This window comes from Pavona decussata, unplaced genomic scaffold (genome assembly GCF_977016875.1).
Source record: "Pavona decussata unplaced genomic scaffold, jaPavDecu1.1 SCAFFOLD_114, whole genome shotgun sequence".
Taxonomy (NCBI): Eukaryota; Metazoa; Cnidaria; class Anthozoa; order Scleractinia; family Agariciidae; genus Pavona; species Pavona decussata.
This window is the reverse complement of record NW_028145528.1, coordinates 978,171-998,848: the sequence shown is the minus strand read 5'-3', so window position 1 is coordinate 998,848 and position 20,678 is coordinate 978,171. Positions and strand designations below refer to the sequence as shown.

The following is a 20,678-nucleotide window of genomic DNA, read 5'->3' as shown; positions in this document are numbered from 1 at the left end:
CATCAATTTAAGTGGCATGTTTACAGGAAGTTTAATTTTATTTTCACTCGCAAGTCACCATGTAAAAAAAGAAAAAACCATTTAAGAGTCATTGAAATGACAATCATCCGTCAAACGTCAAAAGTGGATGAATGTTGACAAGCTGCAAATGATGACACGCATGTCCAAAAGGTCTAAAAATATCGATCGAATGATAAAAATTATGAATGAAGACTCAAACACGGCGAAGTTTACTTTTCTTAACGGTTCGATACATGTTCAAAACGTCCCTGGATTTGTGAAAACTAATTTTCCAAAAGCAAGTTCAAGTTAATCTGAGTCTGAGTCATCTGAAATGATAATGTGGCGTTTTCGCGGCTTTGACCGGGCTGAGCTTTCACCACTGCTGCAAGGCGCTGTATTGAACGTGCAATTTTACTGATGTTCGAACCAGCAAAAAAAACCAGTGAAGGGATCCTCGCCTGAAGAAGCTTGCTTGTCTTCTCTCGGCTTGAATGGGTGCTGCGAGGCTTTGACTGCTTGATTAAGCGGTGCATCGTTTGAAGAGATGGGAGATTTCGTTTCGCTGCTCAGTAGCAAGGACATCTTGCGCTGTTGGTCGTCGGAAGCAGTTTTGTAGGAATCTAAGCTTTTTGAATTCTTATGTCCACTCCGCTGAGCTACATAATAAACAGGAATTTCTGCATCCATCAGCCTTGAAATGCAGGTTTTTCGCACAGAATGGTTGATTACATTTTCAGGCAGTCCTGCATTCTTCGCAGCCTTCACGTCAAAAATTCTCCGGTCTTGTTTTTTCCGAGAGGAGCCCGACTGTACCACACCGGATCTGCAGGCTCTCTTTTGTCGTTTATTGCCAGGAAGAAAGGCGCCTCGGGTCTTTTCATTTCTTCAGGACGATGGCTGGCGAACTTTAGATGCAAATGAACTAGCGCTAAATACTTCTCTGGAGCGATGCAAGTGTACCTGGCTCGTACACTCCGCCATCTTTTTTACGGACGCCCATGAAACATCTGCACAGCAGAATGTTGAGCTCGTTAGGAGGAATGTTTTCCGAGGTTCTTGTCTCTCCAACTGAGGAACAGTATCTTCGCCAAATGTTCAGATCGTAAGTTGTCTTCTTTTTAGTTATCAGGGCGAAGTGAGTGAATCAAATCTTGAATTTTGCTTAATTGCCTGTCTTGTCAACTACTTCATATTTTAATGCCGTCGTTTCCTTGGGAGTTTCTTCTTCTGGGTAGTAAAATTCACTTTCGCTGTGTACACTCTCGTCTGAATCCATTTTCTTCAGAATTTATATTTTCCTTACATATTTCCACGGGAAGTTGTTTACGTGTACCTGTGACCTTTGTAAACTTTCGGAACAATTTCAATTTGCCGCGAATAGCGCGGATAAAAATCCGGACCGTGGTCCGTATCGTAAAAAGCTGGACCAGTTACGAGCGCGCGATTAGCCAATCAGATTCGAGGATTTGAGATTCCGGCCCGCGAAGATGCATCAGAAAAAAATAAATATGCGTTATTGACCAAGATGACTGGATATTTGCCAAGTTCTTTTTTTTTTTTTTTTTTCCCCTAATAACCATTTATTTGCAAAAACACATTACTTACATTACTTACATTACGGGCTAAATACATCACTGGACAATACAGTATTCTACCAACAATACAGTGCTTACTGGTTACTTACACTTGTCTACTAACAATACAAGACTCTAATTACAATTCAACACATATCAGACAGTAAAATGGCTTTCGCTCCTTACAATTACGGCTACTTACAATATATACTAACTTACGACTAAATTTAAACTACCTAATTACATCCAATCGTTACTTCACATTATGTACAGCAACATAGCTTACCGCCTACTTACTAATCTTCGTTATTAACTTATTGGATTTTAATTGATCATTTGGGACTGGAGGGCGTTCTTCAATGGGCTCCATTTCTTTTTAAAAGAATTTAAATCATAGCGTAGTGGAAGTTGCGGTTAGTCTTTAAAGCAGTTCAGAAAAGTATTTTTTTGAAGTTCGCCGAAGAAGCTCACGTTTTTAATTTAGCCGCGTCTTGCTTCTTGTAAACAACAAAATCTTGTCAAAGTTTCGCCCAGTTTTCTGATTTACCTGGTCTTTTTTTCGGCTTATGTTTGCATATAATCTCAAAATCTATTGTTTCATTCAAGAATTAATGATTGGAGGCCGAAAACTGTGTAAAAATTTTTATTATTTACGCCACCGCGCGATCGGCTGAAAATGGCGAGTTTGCCGGATTCTATTAAAATCTTCCCGCTCTTGCGAGAATCTAAATTTTTCGTTCTCAATAATTGTATACTCCCTTTAAACCATTATAAAGTTAGAGCCCTAAGATATTTTAGGATTCCTTGTTTTCCACGATTACATGCTAATCCAAAAATGCACTGAAAATAAATCTTGCACCGGCCGGCTATGAAGAATTTCTTTCCGGGTAGAGCAGTTTCATGCCGTGTTTTGTTTTGTTGTGGTAGTTTTAACTTGATGGTAAAGCCATATAATAAATCCTTTATTGACCAAGCTTGTTCGGTCAAGATGGCTGGATATTGGCCTCGTTCTTTTTTTGCGTTTTTATGGACCGAGACGAAGTCTCGGTCCATAAAAACGCAAAAAAAGAACTTGGCCATGAAAATTGAAAAGCAAATCGCTTTAGATAATAATACCCTAAATACAGTCATTGCAAACCTAGAGAACTTGTCAATTTGGCACTCGACTTGAGACAATAAGTTTTTCAAAATCAATTCTATCTAAAATACTACACGCAGAGCAACTCACCGATTCAACTCATTCAACTCACATTCATTGTAACTGAAACAAAGTTTTCACTACACCAGGACGATTCCATTCTCTTTCCTTTCCTTTAGGTAAATGTTGAGAGTTTACCGAAAACAACGAGAAAATCGAAGAAAAGATTGCATTGTTGCTCGGGATTAAACTTTCGATGCCAATCGGACGGGCAACGGGTAATCCCGAGCGGGCAAGATAGCTCCATCTTGCCCGCTCGGGCAGCCAATCACAGCGCAGGATTTGACTCATCTTGCAGCCAGCCATATAACAAAAGATTTGATTCACTCACTTCGCCCTGATAACTAAAAAGAAGACAACTTACGATCTGAACATTTGGCGAAGATACTGTTCCTCAGTTGGAGAGACAAGAACCTCGGAAAACATTCCTCCTAACGAGCTCAACATTCTGCTGTGCAGATGTTTCATGGGCGTCCGTAAAAAAGATGGCGGAGTGTACGAGCCAGGTACACTTGCATCGCTCCAGAGAAGTATTTAGCGCTAGTTCATTTGCATCTAAAGTTCGCCAGCCATCGTCCTGAAGAAATGAAAAGACCCGAGGCGCCTTTCTTCCTGGCAATAAACGACAAAAGAAAGCCTGCAGATCCGGTGTGGTACAGTCGGGCTCCTCTCGGAAAAAACAAGACCGGAGAATTTTTGACGTGAAGGCTGCGAAGAATGCAGGACTGCCTGAAAATGTAATCAACCATTCTGTGCGAAAAACCTGCATTTCAAGGCTGATGGATGCAGAAATTCCTGTTTATTATGTAGCTCAGCGGAGTGGACATAAGAATTCAAAAAGCTTAGATTCCTACAAAACTGCTTCCGACGACCAACAGCGCAAGATGTCCTTGCTACTGAGCAGCGAAACGAAATCTCCCATCTCTTCAAACGATGCACCGCTTAATCAAGCAGTCAAAGCCTCGCAGCACCCATTCAAGCCGAGAGAAGACAAGCAAGCTTCTTCAGGCGAGGATCCCTTCACTGGTTTTTTTTGCTGGTTCGAACATCAGTAAAATTGCACGTTCAATTTCTCTTTCAATACAGCGCCTTGCAGCAGTGGTGAAAGCTCAGCCCGGTCAAAGCCGCGAAAACGTCACATTATCATCTCAGATGACTCAGACTCAGATTAACTTGAACTTGCTTTTGGAAAATTAGTTTTCACAAATCCAGGGACGTTTTGAACATGTATCGAACCGTTAAGAAAAGTAAACTTCGCCGTGTTTGAGTCTTCATTCATAATTTTTATCATTCGATCGATATTTTTAGACCTTTTGGACATGCGTGTCATCATTTGCAGCTTGTCAACATTCATCCACTTTTGACGTTTGACGGATGATTGTCATTTCAATGACTCTTAAATGGTTTTTTCTTTTTTTACATGGTGACTTGCGAGTGAAAATAAAATTAAACTTCCTGTAAACATGCCACTTAAATTGATGCCCCATTTACATTTGTTTCATAGGATTTTGCTACCACTTTCCTCCTCCAGCCTTAAACTTTCACTCTTACAAACGTCCCAGCGAAAAAAAAGGAAACAAACAGAAAAAAAAAAAGTTATTTACCGGTCTAGGTCGGTCCGTATGGGAAAAAACGCCCGGTAAATAACATATATGTATGGACCTCGATACAGCGCCTTGCAGCAGTGGTGAAAGCTCAGCCCGGTCAAAGCCGCGAAAACGCCACATTATCATTTCAGATGACTCAGACTCAGATTAACTTGAACTTGCTTTTGGAAAATTAGTTTTCACAAATCCAGGGACGTTTTGAACATGTATCGAACCGTTAAGAAAAGTAAACTTCGCCGTGTTTGAGTCTTCATTCATAATTTTTATCATTCGATCGATATTTTTAGACCTTTTGGACATGTGTGTCATCATTTGCAGCTTGTCAACATTCATCCACTTTTGACGTTTGACAGATGATTGTCATTTCAATGACTCTTAAATGGTTTTTTCTTTTTTTACATGGTGACTTGCGAGTGAAAATAAAATTAAACCTCCTGTAAACATGCCACTTAAATTGATGCCCTATTTACATTTGTTTTATAGGATTTTGCTACCACTTTCCTCCTCCAGCCTTAAACTTTCACTCTTACAAACGTCCCAGCGAAAAAAAAGGAAACAAACAGAAAAAAAATAAATATGCGTTATTGACCAAGCTTGTTCGGTCAAGATGGCTGGATATTGGCCAAGTTCTTTTTTTGCGTATTTATGGACCGAGACGCATTCGAGGTCCATAAAAACGCAAAAAAAAAAAGAACGAGGCCAATATCCAGCCATCTTGACCGAACAAGCTTGGTCAATAAAGGATTTATTATATGGCTTTACTTTCAAGTTAAAACTAAAACAGAAAAACAAAACAGGACATGAAACTGCTCTGCTCGGAAAGAAATTCTTCATAGCCGGCCGGTGCAAGAGTTTATTATTTTCAGTGCATTTTTGGATTAGCATGTAATCGTGGAAAACAAGGAATCCTAAATTATCTTAAGGCTCTAACTTTATAATGGCTTAAAGGGAGTAAATAATTATTGAGAACGAAAAATTTAGATTTTTGCAAGAGCGGGAAGATTTGAATAGAATCCGGCAAACTCGCCATTTTCAGCCGATCGCGCGTTGGGTTAATAATAGACATTTTTACACAGTTTTCGGCTTCCAATCATTAATTATTGAATGAAACAATAGATTTTGAAAAAAGATGCAAACAATAAGCCGAAAAGAAGAGTCAGAAAACTGGGCGAAACTTTGATAAGATTTTGTTGTTTACAACAAGCAAGACGCGGCTAAATTAAAAACGTGAGCGTCTTCGGCGAACTTGAGAAAAAATACTTTTCTGAACTGCTCTAAACACTTAACGCAACTTTCACTACGCTATGATTTAAATACAGTCATTGCAAACCGAGAGAACTAATCAATTTAGTACTCGACTTGAGACAATAAGTTTTACAAAATCAACTCTATAAATACCACACAGGAGCAACTCACCGATTCAACTCACATTCATTTTAGCTGAAACAAAATTTTCACCACACCAGGACGATTCCATTCTCTTTCCTTTCCTTTAGGTAAATGTTGAGAGTTTACCGAACTTTTTAGTGAGCGTTTTCACCCACAACAACAAGAAAATCGAAGAAAAGCTTGCATTGTTGCTCGGGATAAAACTTTCGATGCCAAGCTAAGCGGACGGGCAACGGGCAATCCCAAGCGGGCAAGATAGCTCCATCTTGCCCGCTCGGGTAGCCAATCACAGCGCAGGATTTGACTCACCTTAACCAGCCATATAATAATTTAAGTTACGAACCGAGTTTTTTCCCGATGATTTATGGCCCAAGCGCGAAGCGCGCGAACGATTAATTAAAAACGAGGATCCGTAACTTACAGTATGGAAAACGAGGTTAGTAAGATATTTACTAGTAATAATCAGAGATTAGCGAGATGCGTTCGACCATTTGGGAAAAGAAAATTACAATTTAACTGCCAGATATTTTTCACATGTTTATTTAAATCGCCAAAAAATGTTATTAATGTATAACCCAGTGTTTATAATTTAATGGATATTTGATGTGCTTGCTTGTCGAGTTTGACCTTCTCTTCGCGTTTGGTGTGCTTGCTTGTTGAATTCTGGACTGTGCTTCCTTGCTGTTATCAGATATAAAGTTGCGTTGTTTACGTTTGAAGTTAGAGTTACTGGCATTTGGAATCTTGCGAAAACATATCGATATGTTCATTTCCTTCGTTTCTAGCGGGAGTTGAGTTTCACGTTTATAGAGGAAGAGAAGCCAAAAGATAGATAATTATATAAATAAACAAATAGCTAAATATACTAGATGAAAGAAAAAAATATAAAAATATTTGATGCGCAAGCAGTACGCTACTCGAGATTATACTTGATTGTCCTTGAATCTTTTGAATGAAAACTTCGGAAAAAGCATTTCCTTATTTAAAAACGCACAACATTTACGGTAGGATTCGGCAAGGAACAGGGGAAACTTTAACGTGGCCGTTCACTTGCCATTGGCTTTGAGCAGACATTGAAAGCCGCCGCGATACATCTTCGGCGTAGTGTTACAAATTTGCATAAATATTATTGAGATCATCTCAAAAGGCAATGTCACGTTTTCTTCATTTTCAACTGATTCAGATTGTAACAGTGTTTTCCACTGACAGATGACTGGATTACTTGTTCACTGTAAGGAACCGAGAAAACGCTTGAAGAGCGAACTCTTTCCAGCTCTAGCATACACGTGCGCACACTGCTCCAACAAAATTAAAAACGCAAACAAAGTTGGCTGTCTCCCAGAGTTGGTCCCCGTAAAACGGAACCGAACTGTGGCCGTTTCACTATAAGAAACCAACGCAAGATTCCAAATACCAGTAACTCTAACTTCAAACGTAAACAACGCAACTTATCTGATGACAGTCCACACAGCAAAGAAGGACAGTCCAGAATTCGACAAGCAAGCACACCAAACGCGAAGAGAAGGTCAAACTCAAGAAGCAAGCACACCAACACGCGAGCCAAAACGTGAAACTCGACTCCCGCTTGAAACGGGACTAAAAAGATGGCTCTAGCGCGAAAACGAGGGGGCGACTCTTATATACGAAAACGACACTAAAAAGATGGCTCTAGCGCGAAAACGAGGGGGCGACTCTTATATACGAAAACGACACTAAAAAGATGGCTCTAGCGCGAAAACGCGGTCAGACGTCGTCATAAGTTCGTACCAGTTTCCCGGCCGACACATGCCCCTGCAAAACTCAAGCGGGGGCGTCATTTGAGTGTCATTACAGCAATCTCGAAAAATTCTGCATAGCCGTACACAGGCATACCAACTCGAAAGACACAGGACGCAAAAAAGGAAATTACGCTTGCGTTCTCCTTCGTCGAACGCAATTATATCTCTGAGGTTAATTGGGCGCACGGGAAAGGAAACTTTCATATTTAGCGGGCGGTACAGTGAAATACAACTTGCACAATTTACCAATCACACCGTGCGTACTTACTGAGAGATATAATAAAAGCTTGTAAGCCAATCAAAAACTATCTTTGATTAGTTTGACGGCGTAACAAGGTGATTTTATCAAACGAGAATTGTAAAAATGTGCGAGTCGAAATAAACAGTGGAGTTTGCGAAGAACGGCCTAAAGTCTTCGCATTCTCAACACTCAGTTGACTGAAAACTCACAAAGCATTCGTAAGCCCCATGAAGCGCAAACGGGCAAGCTCCTTTGACATGCCGGGTAGGGCTGTCCCTAAGTTGCTCCAATTTTCTCAAAAAGTTGCTCCAATTTTCCAAAAAAGTTGCTCAAAAGTTGCTCCAAAATTCTAAAAGTTGCTCAAAAGTTGCCCCAAAATCCAAAAGTTTCTCAAAAGTTGCTTTCTATTTTTGGGTGTAAGAGATTGATTTACAACTCAAATAACGATTTAATTAATAAATTTCGCTTTACATAGATATCAATACATAATTATATTACACTGACTCATCAATATTGTAAGACTGAGTCTCTCTTAACCGCTGACCACTTTCGTCTGCTACCACAGGCAGCCCAGGGGACCGGTATTTTCACTGTGTTTTACGCAGAAATGGCCGAATCATACATAAAAGTTTAAATTAGAACTTTAATGGGTGGTTTTTAGACAAATTTTAGTTACAAATTGCCTTAAAAGGGCGAGAAAGTTATTCAAAAAGGAAAAAAAATGCGCGAAATCCGAAAAGTTGCTCGAAGGACTAAAAGTTGCTCCAAATCCGAAAAGTTGCTCAAAAGTTGCCGAGCAACTTCGGGACAGCCCTAATGCCGGGCGCCTCGTATTTGCCGCACAAACAAACTAATAGCGACTGGCTACAATTGTCAGTAGTTTCCGTTATAGAAATTTGGGTCGCGTTTGAAATCGGGGAGATTTCCCACAATCTTACTGTTTATCCCACTCTTTTCCTACTGCCATTCATCTCACACTACAAAGAGCGAACCGATGATGATCTCGAATTACTTTCATTAGTGTTCTCTTTTAACGTTTTTTTTTTGTTTTAATTTTAGATTCAAGTCATGGACTGGTGGGCCGTCACACCTGACAACGTTTTTTTTGCTTTCATCTTGTCAAGACAGTTATTTTTTTGTATTGTTTGTGTTAGCATTGAAGGCCATCATGGATTCCTTGTTTTTCGTGTATTTCAGTTTCTCACAATTGTACTGCAACACCAGCTTAACTCTCTGATTTGCCGTTAGTAAACATATATTATCGCTGACAAATGTCTTACAAATTGTAAAACAAAGATGCCAAGTAAGTGGTGAGGAGTCTCCTCGTTAATCGAACTAAGCTGATGTAAGAAGAAGAAGAAGAAGAAGAAGAAGAAGAAGAAGAAGAATTCCAGCTTACACTTACATAGTTTTTTCTCAGTGCGCCGTACAAAGAAATCATTGTAACTTTTTCTTTGTTAGCAATAAATAAATAATCGTATGGATACTATATTAGTTAATGCGTTGTACATTGTCAAACGCGAACTGTATTACTAATAAAAAACGCGTACAAACAATGGAGAAGCCAAGAAAACAATCGATGAGGTCAGTTGAGACAGGATATGAATTCTCGTTCAAATGGAAAACAAACAAGTCTGTATCGTGTTAAAATTTTGATAGTGTTGAAAAGTTGTTCATTTCATAGTACAGTTCAACAGTCTACCAGTGTATTAGCCCGATTAGCGAGGAAATGAAAGCAAACGACCTCTCATCGTCTACGGTCGGGCTATCATTGTCTTAACCTGTGATGCAAAGTGTTTATTGCCTTGACATTTCGCTAAACTGAGACAGAGTCTGTCTATACATTCTTGGCCTAGAAATATTGAGGACAAACAGTACAACTCTAGCCGCAGCTTTTCAGAATTTTATCCTTGCTAAGACTTCTTTCAAAATTCTTAATTAGTTATCCAGTGTGTTTACACAAGAAAGCCATACTCTTATCAGGAAACACTACAGATCACTGTTTGGAAAAGCGTGCATCTCTTTGAATCTTGAAAATACCTGGCTAAGTGCTTCATAAAATTCACTGCAGCATATTTTCTTGAATTAATGGTTACGCTGATTAGGATAATTCCTTTTTTACTGAACGTAATTTCGAGTACGCAAAGTACAGACATACTAAGTTAAACGTACTTAACCTAAAATACTAACGTACAATAGCAAGTGTTGTTCCCTACATGTGGCTTGTACTGTTTCTCTATCTATAGTTTTGGAGTTTCTCTGATTTTGTGTGAGAATGTATTAAAATAAAAGAGAATATACATTAAACGTGAAAACGGAAGAGAATTCAGGGGGTTCTCAGACCTACTCTAGTATCGTACAACCTCGTTCCCAGGGCTTTTCCCTTGTAAATTGAGAAAATTCCTGGGAACTAGGTTGCATACTGTAGTGCTATTTTCCCACTGATCGTTAGACCTAGTGAGGAAATGGAAGACCGCTCGAGGCAAAGAACAGCGGGAATTGAACTCACGACCTCCGAGTTTGATCAGCGTTGCTCTAGCGATTGAGCTACGAGGAAGGCGTGAGTGATTATGGTGGCTATACGACTACTATAGTTCAAGAAATTATCAGAAAATTCAATTTTGCTCTTATCGCCTCTTAGCAATAACCAATTCTACAAACTTCCCTCCCTGACCTGCAAAGCAACTTTTAAATTTCTCAATTTTCCATCACTTAGTGAATCTCGTCCACACGCGCGGCTTTTAATAAAAAAGAATACAAACTAGTAAAATATACAAGAATGCTGTCACATCTACCAATAATGTCAGTTTCGACACACAAATCTCCCTTGAACAATCCTGCCCTAACAAATTTACAGCAATTTACAGAAAGTACGGTGTAGTTGTCCTGGGGGGTATAACGCGGTCACAGTCCGGTACTGCTTTGAAAAGCTTGGGTTCCCTGGTATCTGCATCAGAGAAAGCCAGTATGGAAGCAATGTTTCCACAGCGGTAGCAATAGTTAGGAGCTGACCAGACAGTAACCAGCGTCTCGTCAAACATGTACTTGTATCCTTCGTGGACTAGCTGGTGCGCTCGGCATATCAACTTCAAATTGTTGATGTGAACAAACTGGGAAAACAAACAAAAATAACGTTGACGTTCTTGGCAATAAAGTTTCGCAAGATATGCATTTTTAAACCAGCAAATTGAACTCATGCCATTCAAATGACCGTAATCACTGACTTCTTCGGGTAAGTGGTAAGTAAAAGTATTGAAAAGTACAGAAAATATCGAGACCTCCCACTGAAGGGTTTTTTTTTTGTGCTTAACCCCCTCACCCTTGTGGAAATTCCAATTTAGCCTTGTATTATCCTTATAGAAAATTTGGCTTTTGGAGAACCACCCCCCCCCCCTCCCCGCAATTTCCCGCTGACCTCCCGTGGGCTGAGTATGGATATTTTTCTGTAACCGCATTTTCTTATTCAAGTTTCAGGCACTATAGTATAATTATAGTGGTCAAACCAGGAGACAAAATACAATGGTGATGTCAATAACAAATAAATAATTATAGTCCATCAATGGATAGAGTATATCGTGTACTATCCATGTTAACTCAAATTGACTGCTTAAATTACATACATAATTGAGTACATCTGCAGTTCAAATATATGAATTTCATATATTCACTTGCATCTCTTCACCTGTATGGGTATACGAATTTGCAGCTCCCAGTTGGCTTGTCAAAGCACAGTAATGTTCATAGAGTATTGCACTAGCACATCACAGACATTATGGGTTGGAATCCCACTCAAAACTGAATTTTATTTTTCAATCTTTCTTTTTATAACTGCTTAAATTGCGTACATAACTTTAATGGTCTGTCACTTATTAAAGACTGACCATGGCAGACAAGGTGAAGGAGATGAAAAAAAAGGTGAGCACTGGACCACTTGAAACATAATAATAATATTGCAATAACTCTCTCATACATGCAATGCAATGTACATGTCTCTTCAACTTATCAAGAAGGCAAAGCTTAATGGAAAGGCTTAAACATTTGCTTGCTTAATTACCACCCATGACAATTAACAGTACAACTCAAACCACAACTTGTTTTACCTCATTAGTAACTTTGGCCCCAAACAGCCATCCTGCTCCGCGAGGGCTGATGGCCCAGGTGTCAACATCCTCTGGGTCAGACCATACTAGATGTACACAATGTTAAGGACACCAACAAAAACCTAACAGACCAATAGTTCTGAGCGGTACATTGTATATCTGCAAATACTTTGCTAGAAAGACATAAGGATCATTATTTTGTGCTAGAAAGGGCCACCCTTACTGGTTCCATCCTGGAGAAAAGAGAGAGCTGAATAATACATTAGTCTTTGTTACAGAAACCTTTACAAGTTTTCAGCTGTAGGAAAAAGATCTTGTCGGAAGATCTTAATATACCATAAGTGGTGCCAGGAAGCAACAAAGCCAAACCTATGATTACTTAGAATATATACCACACAGAAACTGAATGCAAAATTGCGCATATGCCAGGATGTTTGTCCCATGAACCTAGTTTAATGGCCTTGGCTCCCACAAGTCTCCTGTAGCTCAGTGGTATGAACATCCGAACTAGTAATTGGAAGGTCTTAGATTCGACTCCTAACAGGAGCACTCGGTATTTCTTATTCCGCGTTTGCCTGTGTCGTTACTGAACAATACATCATTGTTAAACGTAAAAAGTTCTCAGTAACATCTAAATAACAGGTCATCTGTGGTCACAGTAACAAAGGATATCACAAAAGGCTCCTTTGTGAGGAAAATTCCATGTTGCGATCTATTGTTCGAATCTGAAAGAAACCGAGAGGTTTATTAAGACAAGGGCATTGATAGACTGTAAGACATAAAATAACAGACATGAACACAACATTTCTTGCTTTATTTGACTGCTGTTTACATGTACAATTCCCAACACTGATGAAAGTACTTCCTCCACAAAGTTAGAGTTTCATGAGATCACTTCCCACCCTGCATGGTAAGCCTCAACCAGACATGAAGAAAAGAAATACTCCAGCAATGCCAGAAAATCAAGGCATGATGAAACTGTGCTGACTAATCATCCATCAAGTGCATTTAGTGGCTTACTTTACCAAAATTACCAAAATCTGCTACTGCACTGATGTCCTTATCTTATATCAATAACCCTAGCTGCCCGGGGTGCACTCAGCCCTCAAAACTATTGTGATCACTTTAAAAGACTGACACTAAAAAGCTTATCTTTCCACTGTTGATCTTACTGATAGTTTTGTATCAGAACAACAGTTTTTAGGTAATTTACTGTCTCTTTTTATATCAGTTTGTTAAGGTCGCGTATTTAGTAATTTTACCCTTGTTGTTATGCACAATTTTGATCATTAGTATGTTAGTTGTGCAATTAAAGTAACATTACATTAAAAGTTTGGAAACTGGAATATGAAAACTGCCCATCACTAAGGAAAAGTTGCACAAGCTATCTTCTAGCTTGATTACATGTACAACTGACCTCAATGCCTCTGACTGTGAAATTGGTAATAGATGTCTGTCAATTTAAAAAAATCCTGCATTCCCGATTACATGGCGCTGAAAACTCACTGCCTTCTTTCCTGTTATGCTATTAAATTTGTGAAAGGGAGAACTGTTCTGAATTTGTTGATGTCATCTAAAACTGAGAAATGTCTGAAAACAGCACTGACTACAATAAACTGCATTACAGGATCAAGGTTTGCATAGAAACGTTTTAGATAGCACTTATTGTCCTCTCTGTTTTGCACAAAGTTTGCATGCATGTTACACACATTTTTCTGTGCCTAACTATATATACTACAATAGGCACTGGTATGTCTAAATATTGACAGAAGTCTACTGCAAAGTGCATTTAGGATGGAAATCAATGACAACATAAGGTTTTCTACCTTATCTTTGAGCTTGGAGCACAGATGGTCTACCAAGTATTCATTGAGTTGGATTGTAATGTGTAAAAATAACAAATTTATCACCTGGTCAAGGGTTCTGATATCTGGTGATAGCCCACCATGGACACACAGAATCTGCCCATCGATAACCTGAAAAGGAAGTTTGCAGATTGAAGTCTTCTCTTACAGTGATGAACCAAGGACAAAATTTTTATTTTACAGAAAGCTTGATCCTGAGGGTACAAGATACTGTGCATGTATGTTTGGAGAATACATACATGTCAACCCACGGAGTTCAAAAATCGGGAGACGTCCAAAAATCTTCAGGGACAGCCAGCAGAACCGTGTCAGCAACAGCGAAGAGCCTCGGAGGGCTGTGGAATTAGGGCTATATCTAAGCCTTCAGTGGGGGGGGGGGGGGGGGTGGGACTTCGCCGTTCTACTGTAATTTCAACATTTCTTTATGGTTCAACGAAAACAAAAAAAACCGTAATCAGCGTTCAATCTTTCACTAAGTATTCAATATTTATAGTGGACGTAAAAAAAAAGCGGGAGATTTATGTACCAAAGCGGAAGAGCGGGAGATGAGGCAAAAAAGCGTAAGTCTCCCGCCAAAAGCGGGAGAGTTGGCATCACTGAGAATAGGAAATGAAAATGCTTTGAGATTGTAAATTTCAATTGGGCCTCATCACAACGATTAATATTTTTATTTTAATAACAACAAACTATTGTGGCAAAATGGATCATTAACATGCCTGTTGTATCAACCATAAGCAACCATCACCAAGAACAGGAGGAGAAGTTGCTTTGGGACACGATAACTATGAGAAATTCTACATATAACTACAACATTTGGCTACAACTGATTCACTTATAATTGGCACTTACATGTACAAGAACAGTTGGCAAGAAATAATCAACTGTATTAAATTGTTACACATGCCTTTTTACAACACAGGAACTGTCAACTTCACGATCCAACTAATGAATGCATCTTTGACTGCTGTCAATCATTATTATAGCATACAATTGACCATACTGCATGAATGTGACCTACAGAGTAATATTACTGACCATATTGGACTAAACCTCTCAATCTTTTTGTTTTGAGACTTTGGCTATGATACATGTAATACTATTATCGATTGCAGTGACAAAATGTCACTGTTTGTGTGTTATCAAAAAAGCCATGTAGCAAACCCACAAGTCAGACTTACAGCTGCAACAGTTAAGAGATCAAACACTTTGCAGCAATATCTCCAGGCATTGGCATTTCCATACTTTGCCTGACATTCATCTGTTAAAATACAACAAAATAAACCATGAAAATCCAGTGAAGCTGATACTCTGCAAACAGGAATCAAAGAGCCCATCAAGATCCAGTGCCAAGCTCTTGTAAATACCTGTAACATGCTGCAGTTATGAACTCCCCACCTTTACATCATGGTATTCTGTCGCATGACGACTGAGCCATCAAGCCTCACATCACTGAAATCTTTTGTCATCTTTTGTTATGTTATTTAACAATAATATTATCCTATGAGGCTCAGAGTTGGCTTAAATCAGGGGATATTCTGCAAGATTGAGCAGGATAATTGTTTTATTTTTCAACATTTTGGTAACAAAGCAGAATATTGCAGCAACGCTGGAAATGATCTTTCTTTTGCCATTTTTCTCCCCAACACACAAAAATATGTGTACCGCAGGATACCTGTTGACTGTGGGCAACAAATATTCAGTGCACCATGACCATATTTGGGCAGTGTTTCAGTGTGTGAAGAATAATAATCTATTGATTTTCTCAACTAAAAGAATGACATTGATAGAGATGGAGGATTTGCACTCTTTTGACCATGGTTAATTTCCTTGGGGTCAGGCATTTGAACTGAAAAGATGATCGGAGTTCAAATCCCCCGCCTTTGCCCGGCCTTCCCCCCCCCCCCCCCCCCCCCATCAGCTTAACATAGATAGGTGCATTATGTCTGTCTTACATTCTTATATTAGCCTGAAATGAAAAGCCACAGGATGGATTTGGGCACTGGAATCCCATAAAATTCTCTGGAAGCTGCTCACCACACCCCTTACAAAAGATGGTCTTCCTCTTGCCAGGAGATATGGTGGGTTGAAATAAAGCCATGGCAAAGGGGTTTAGGTGAGCTACATCTGGGATTAATTGCTTACAGCCTGAGAGGCCCCCTGTGAAAATGAAATGATTGAACTCTTAGTTTCGCTTGGCAAAAGCTTGAGCAACAACTTAATTTACTAAACCTAAATAAAAAACTTAAATTCTACTCTATCTTTAAACAAGATTGCCACAAAACTGACTCCTTGGATTCGATAAAAAATGTACGTCACAAAAAACAAATCAATACATTTCGTCTTGGAAATCACAATCTGCGAATTGAAACTGGCCGGCACAACAAGACACCTGAAAATTTGAGAACCTGCTATCTCTGTAATTCCAATCAAATTGAAGACGAATCGCATTGTCTATTCTCTTACGAACATTATCATGATACACGTAAGAAATATTTTGATGAAATAAATGACAAATATCGAAATTTTAATGATCTTGACAATATCTCAAAAATCATGTTTCTTTTTAATAACGTTGATCCTTTTGTTTGTAGAACCATTGCTGCTTATATTTATGATTCAATGCTGAATCGACAATCAATGCTAGCTTAATTATTAGACATAATTATTTAATGTAATCCAGACTTATTACATAAGTAATACCATGTATATATATGGGAATACTGAATAAATTGTTGTTGTTGTTGTGTAAAGTCAACAGTTTGATATAGGTTATACCCACATGACTATGGGGCACATCTAATCCCTGCCTGCTCGTACTGGGGGAACATTTGAATGAGGATGTCTTGTGTGGCCACAGCAGTATCTTCTGTGGGTGTGGGTGAGGTGACTTGAGTTGAAGTCTCAAGCATGTTTGGTACAACAGCCTGGTCCATCTCCCCATTTGCACTTGCTAAGTGCCTTTTCGAAAGAGAAGATGGCAGCTGGGGACAGATGTTGGCCAAAGGGGGAACATTTTCAATACCCTGTCCCAATGCTGATGGAAGCTCCAACTTGATGTGGTCAACATCTGTGTACTCAAATCCAAGCTCCTTCAGCTCCCTGTCTTGCAACTCGCAGTCGACTTCAGTGACCTTTGGGCAACAGAATCGAGCTCTCCATCTCTTTGTACCGCACCCACAATCTAAGCATAATCCACTCACAACTGTTTCCTTTGTTGTTTAATGAGTAGTCTTTCTTTAAAAGCAAAGATTTACAAGAAACGACCAAACCTGCATGCTCAGAACTTGAACGACCAGCGTTCGATCGATCTGCGAGAACTTTCCAGAAATCAATCTATATTTTTGCACTGTGTGTTCCACGATACGATTGGACAATCGAACAATTCTTTGCCCACATTAGGGTTTTTTTATGCGGGAAACGAACGTGGGTTTCCCTTTGAACTGCTGAACTGTTCAATCATTGGAGGGAAGAAACAAATTATGCACTTATCATTGGCTTTCCCGGGGGATGACCCTCGGGACACCCCCGGGGATTTGTTTTAACGATCAAACAAAAACCTTCTAAATCCCCAGGGAATAGGGCATAAAAGTCACGCCAAATCACCCTCCCCAGGGGCTTAAGAGCCAGAATACCTTCATTTTTCGCTAGCATCCTAGAGACCCACAAGACAGTTGCCTGTCTTAGCTTTAAATATCTGCTGCGGATGCAAGCTAAGCCACAAAATAATGGAGGTACATGTCAGCTCTAAGAACACAATAGCTGTTTTTCAGATAAAAAAGCAACTCAGAGAACTAAAAGACATCGGAACACGGATCCTGTATCTTCACAGATAACATTTATTTAGTGCTACCTTGTCGCGAATGCCCTAGGGCCGAACTTCACGATATCACAGAATGAATTTGATTTAGGATGATTTAATATCACGGTTCACAGTTCTCAGGTACAGTACTCTTTCACTCTCTCTAGGCGACTAAACTATGTCGTACAATACAATGTTAAAACTAACGATCTGTCAACAACGGTCTCCTGTATCTAAGTCACTCGATCAAGCTGTCAATCAATGTGAAAATCATTGGAACGTGTCCATCTTTGATTTCTGAACGTGATTGACATATAATCTAAATCTCCATTATCGCATGTTTAAAGGTCTCGCTCGGAATAATTATCTTAAATGTTTATATTAGTCACACAATCTCCTACAACCTGAAATCTTGCAGTCAATCCAAGCCGATAAGCCTTAACAAATGCCACAGAGCTAGCATACACAATGGCATATCAAAAAACCTAATCCTTATGGTTCAGAATGATCAGTAAGAAATCCTCCATTCAGTATATTTGAGAATTCCCCCTCATGATCAAGACAAACATCATGAAGTAAAGCAGTCGCATCACATTTTGATCTAGGGAAGAATCTCTTATACAAAAGGAAAATCACTGAAAGACACACTTGTAAAAGCAAAACTGAAAAGGCTTTTATCAACACAATGGACACACAGTGGGAGTCGCGCCGCTTTGTCAACCCCATTTTAACATGCCATGTACCGCTGACCAATGATGACCAAATCCCGGGGGTGCATCCCTGGGGTCTGAAGCGTTCGTTTCCAAAACTAAACAATGTCCCCACCCCGCGGGCCCAAAATAATGTCAAAAATGTACAATTCCCCGCATGTTCCCGGGGGTGTCCCGGGGGTCAACCCCCGGGAAAGCCAATGATAAGTGCATTACAAACAAAAAAATGAAAACTGTTTTTCAAGGTCATACGAAAATCGCTCTATCTTTAGTTAAATTTAATCTCGCGCTGTCATTTGCTTTTATTCGATGGATTTGTAAGGTATTTCTTGGTGCTTTCGCTATTAAGAAGTTGAGTTAAAATTCAGGATGCTGTTCCCGTTGTATTAAAAACAACAAAAATCCAACACTTCTTGTTTCTTGCACGAGCTGTGCGACAACTTTTGTAAGCGCTAAATTTCCTGCCTGTAGGGTAAAATACCCATTGTGTATAAAATATTTGAGATAGTACGCGCGCTCTCATTGGTCGATAGGTGTGTTTAGATGAGAGTATGTAAACACGGTTGTGACGTCACGCTTTCTGTGTCTCCCGGCACAATTTGAAAACATTTCAAAGCTTTCACAAGACTCGCAAAGTAATTCCAAGTACAACTGTTAAGGAAATGGTGAAAAATTTCCCAAAATTTTGATCAGGGTTTGCCCGTCTCCTCCCCCCTGAACCCGAGGGAAAAAAGCAAAAGAAAGAAGAACCACAGCGCTTTGCCTGCCTCTCTAGACTACCTTGTCGAGGGAGCTCAAGTGAAGACGACAAAATATGCAACAAATACGCTCAAAATACGCAGTAAACATTTTTCAAGGTAATTTTTGCATCTGATTACCACAATAAAATTCCCTAAAAGACATTCTTTATTCAAAAATGTACACGAAAACGAACACAAAACTATATGCTACAGACTATAAATGTTTCAATCAAACTTTGTACGGCCGGTTGCCGTGTTTCGGCTGTCAAATTTGTATTAAATGAGACTTTCTCAGCGTAATAATCTACTGTTACGATTACTATTATCAGCAACAACTTCACAGTCTGGATCCGCTGCTTGTGCTATGATTCCTAAACAGCAAAACTTCAGAAGGCACGATTAGCGACTCGACTGCTCGGCCATCTCAGGCTGCCACATCGGGCGAGTTCACGTAACTTTCAAGAGCCACCATGCACAGTGACATTCATTTTCAGCTTAAATAAACTCCTCATCTTGAAGTTCTTTCCTTACAGAATCGTATATTTTGAACATTTCTTCTAGTTTTCACCGAATGTTCGGTATTTTTCTGTAAGATTTACGAGAATTCAAAGCTGAAATCGCCGTCTCGCTGACGCTTGCCACAAATTTCAACTTGATTTTGACTTTTATAACGCAATTTTTGATTGGTTCATGTGTTGTCAGATGCGCGTTTTCATTGGCTAGTAGCAAAAATGATTGCCCAGAGCGTGTACTGAGAACATCTATTTCAATCAAGAAATAAATAAACAAAATTTCCCTTCATTTGTCGAATTATTTTTTAGAAATATTTTATAAAAGCAATAGAGGACTTTTTCCCCGTGTTTACATAACCTCATCTAAACACTCGGGGAGTTGGGAGAATTCTCGAAAGTTATGCAAACCCTCGACTGCGTCTCGGGTTTGCATAACTGTCTCGAGCTTCCACAGCAACGAAGGACCCGCCACCGCTCCCGCTCCCAACATACGCCTGCATTGCAGGCTACGCGTCAATGAACTTGACGCCTAGCCGACCGAATATATCCTGATCGCCTAACACTGGAAACACAGGGCAGTTCATCAGATCGTGTTTATAGACTGGATTGGAAGAAATGTTTCCCTCACACGAAGCTTGGTTGCTGACTGTGCTGAGCGTGCTGTTTGGTGCCATTGGTGGGATAATCACAGTGCTGTTTGCAAAGATGTGGGAAAATAACGGAGCAGCAGAAGTAAGAGAGAACAGAGTGCCACAGGAGAACGACGAGAGGTTTGGTTAAGAAAGTGAGTAAAACTGCCCAATATTTCTTCACGTTAAAATCGGAGACGGTAATCTTTTCGTCATTATTCTTTCTATTCTTTCTTTCGGAGGTACCCTCTTTTTGTCGTAATACGTGCTATCCCACTGGACTGGAGAGCGCTCAGCTGATTCATTGCTTTTACTCGCGCTCGCGTGTAATTTTTCTTTCTTTCTCAGCTCATTTTGCAAAAGAGAACAAGTCCCCTAGCCCAATTTCTTGTTCACAATATCTCAGTAATCGAACTTTATTATTATTATTATTATTATTCGCGAACGCCGTTTCGTAGCAAGATAGAGCAATCATTAGACTGTGAAATGAATGTCGCTAGTGCGGATATCTAAAATACGTGTCTATATGCTTT

General features: G+C 39.5%; 3 protein-coding genes and 1 pseudogene across 7 annotated transcripts in view; 1 reads left to right on the top strand and 3 right to left on the bottom strand.

Moving 5' to 3' along the window:
- The window catches only part of LOC146470041 (serine/threonine-protein phosphatase 6 catalytic subunit-like), a 26,326-nt gene extending 9,364 nt beyond the window's left edge, over nt 1–16,962 (bottom strand). Inside the window, exon 1 of the mRNA XM_085122153.1 lies at nt 16,778–16,962. The gene's annotated coding sequence lies outside the window, so the exon portion shown is untranslated. The remainder of the gene's footprint in view (nt 1–16,777) is intronic.
- Nucleotides 1–20,678, top strand: part of LOC146470040 (uncharacterized) — a 50,803-nt gene that overhangs the window by 27,296 nt on the left and 2,829 nt on the right. Inside the window, exon 14 of one of the 4 annotated variants that reach the window (XR_014867032.1) lies at nt 9,015–9,374. The exons of 1 other annotated variant lie outside the window; for it this stretch is intronic. The gene's annotated coding sequence lies outside the window, so the exon portion shown is untranslated. Of the gene's footprint in view, nt 1–9,014; nt 10,442–20,678 lie in introns of those variants that run through there. 2 more of the 4 variants (XR_014867030.1, XM_085122145.1) reach the window with 2 other exon arrangements.
- LOC146470042 (serine/threonine-protein phosphatase 6 catalytic subunit-like) lies at nt 9,680–16,779 on the bottom strand (annotated as a pseudogene). Its single transcript, XR_014867034.1, has 6 exons — nt 16,531–16,779; nt 14,934–15,013; nt 13,801–13,866; nt 12,563–12,615; nt 11,891–11,982; nt 9,680–10,900 (listed from the first exon to the last, which is right to left on the bottom strand). The product of XR_014867034.1 is annotated as a serine/threonine-protein phosphatase 6 catalytic subunit-like (transcript).
- Nucleotides 9,680–20,678, bottom strand: part of LOC146470039 (serine/threonine-protein phosphatase 6 catalytic subunit) — a 23,227-nt gene continuing 12,228 nt past the window's right edge. Inside the window, exon 11 of the transcript XR_014867033.1 lies at nt 9,680–10,244. The gene's annotated coding sequence lies outside the window, so the exon portion shown is untranslated. The remainder of the gene's footprint in view (nt 10,245–20,678) is intronic.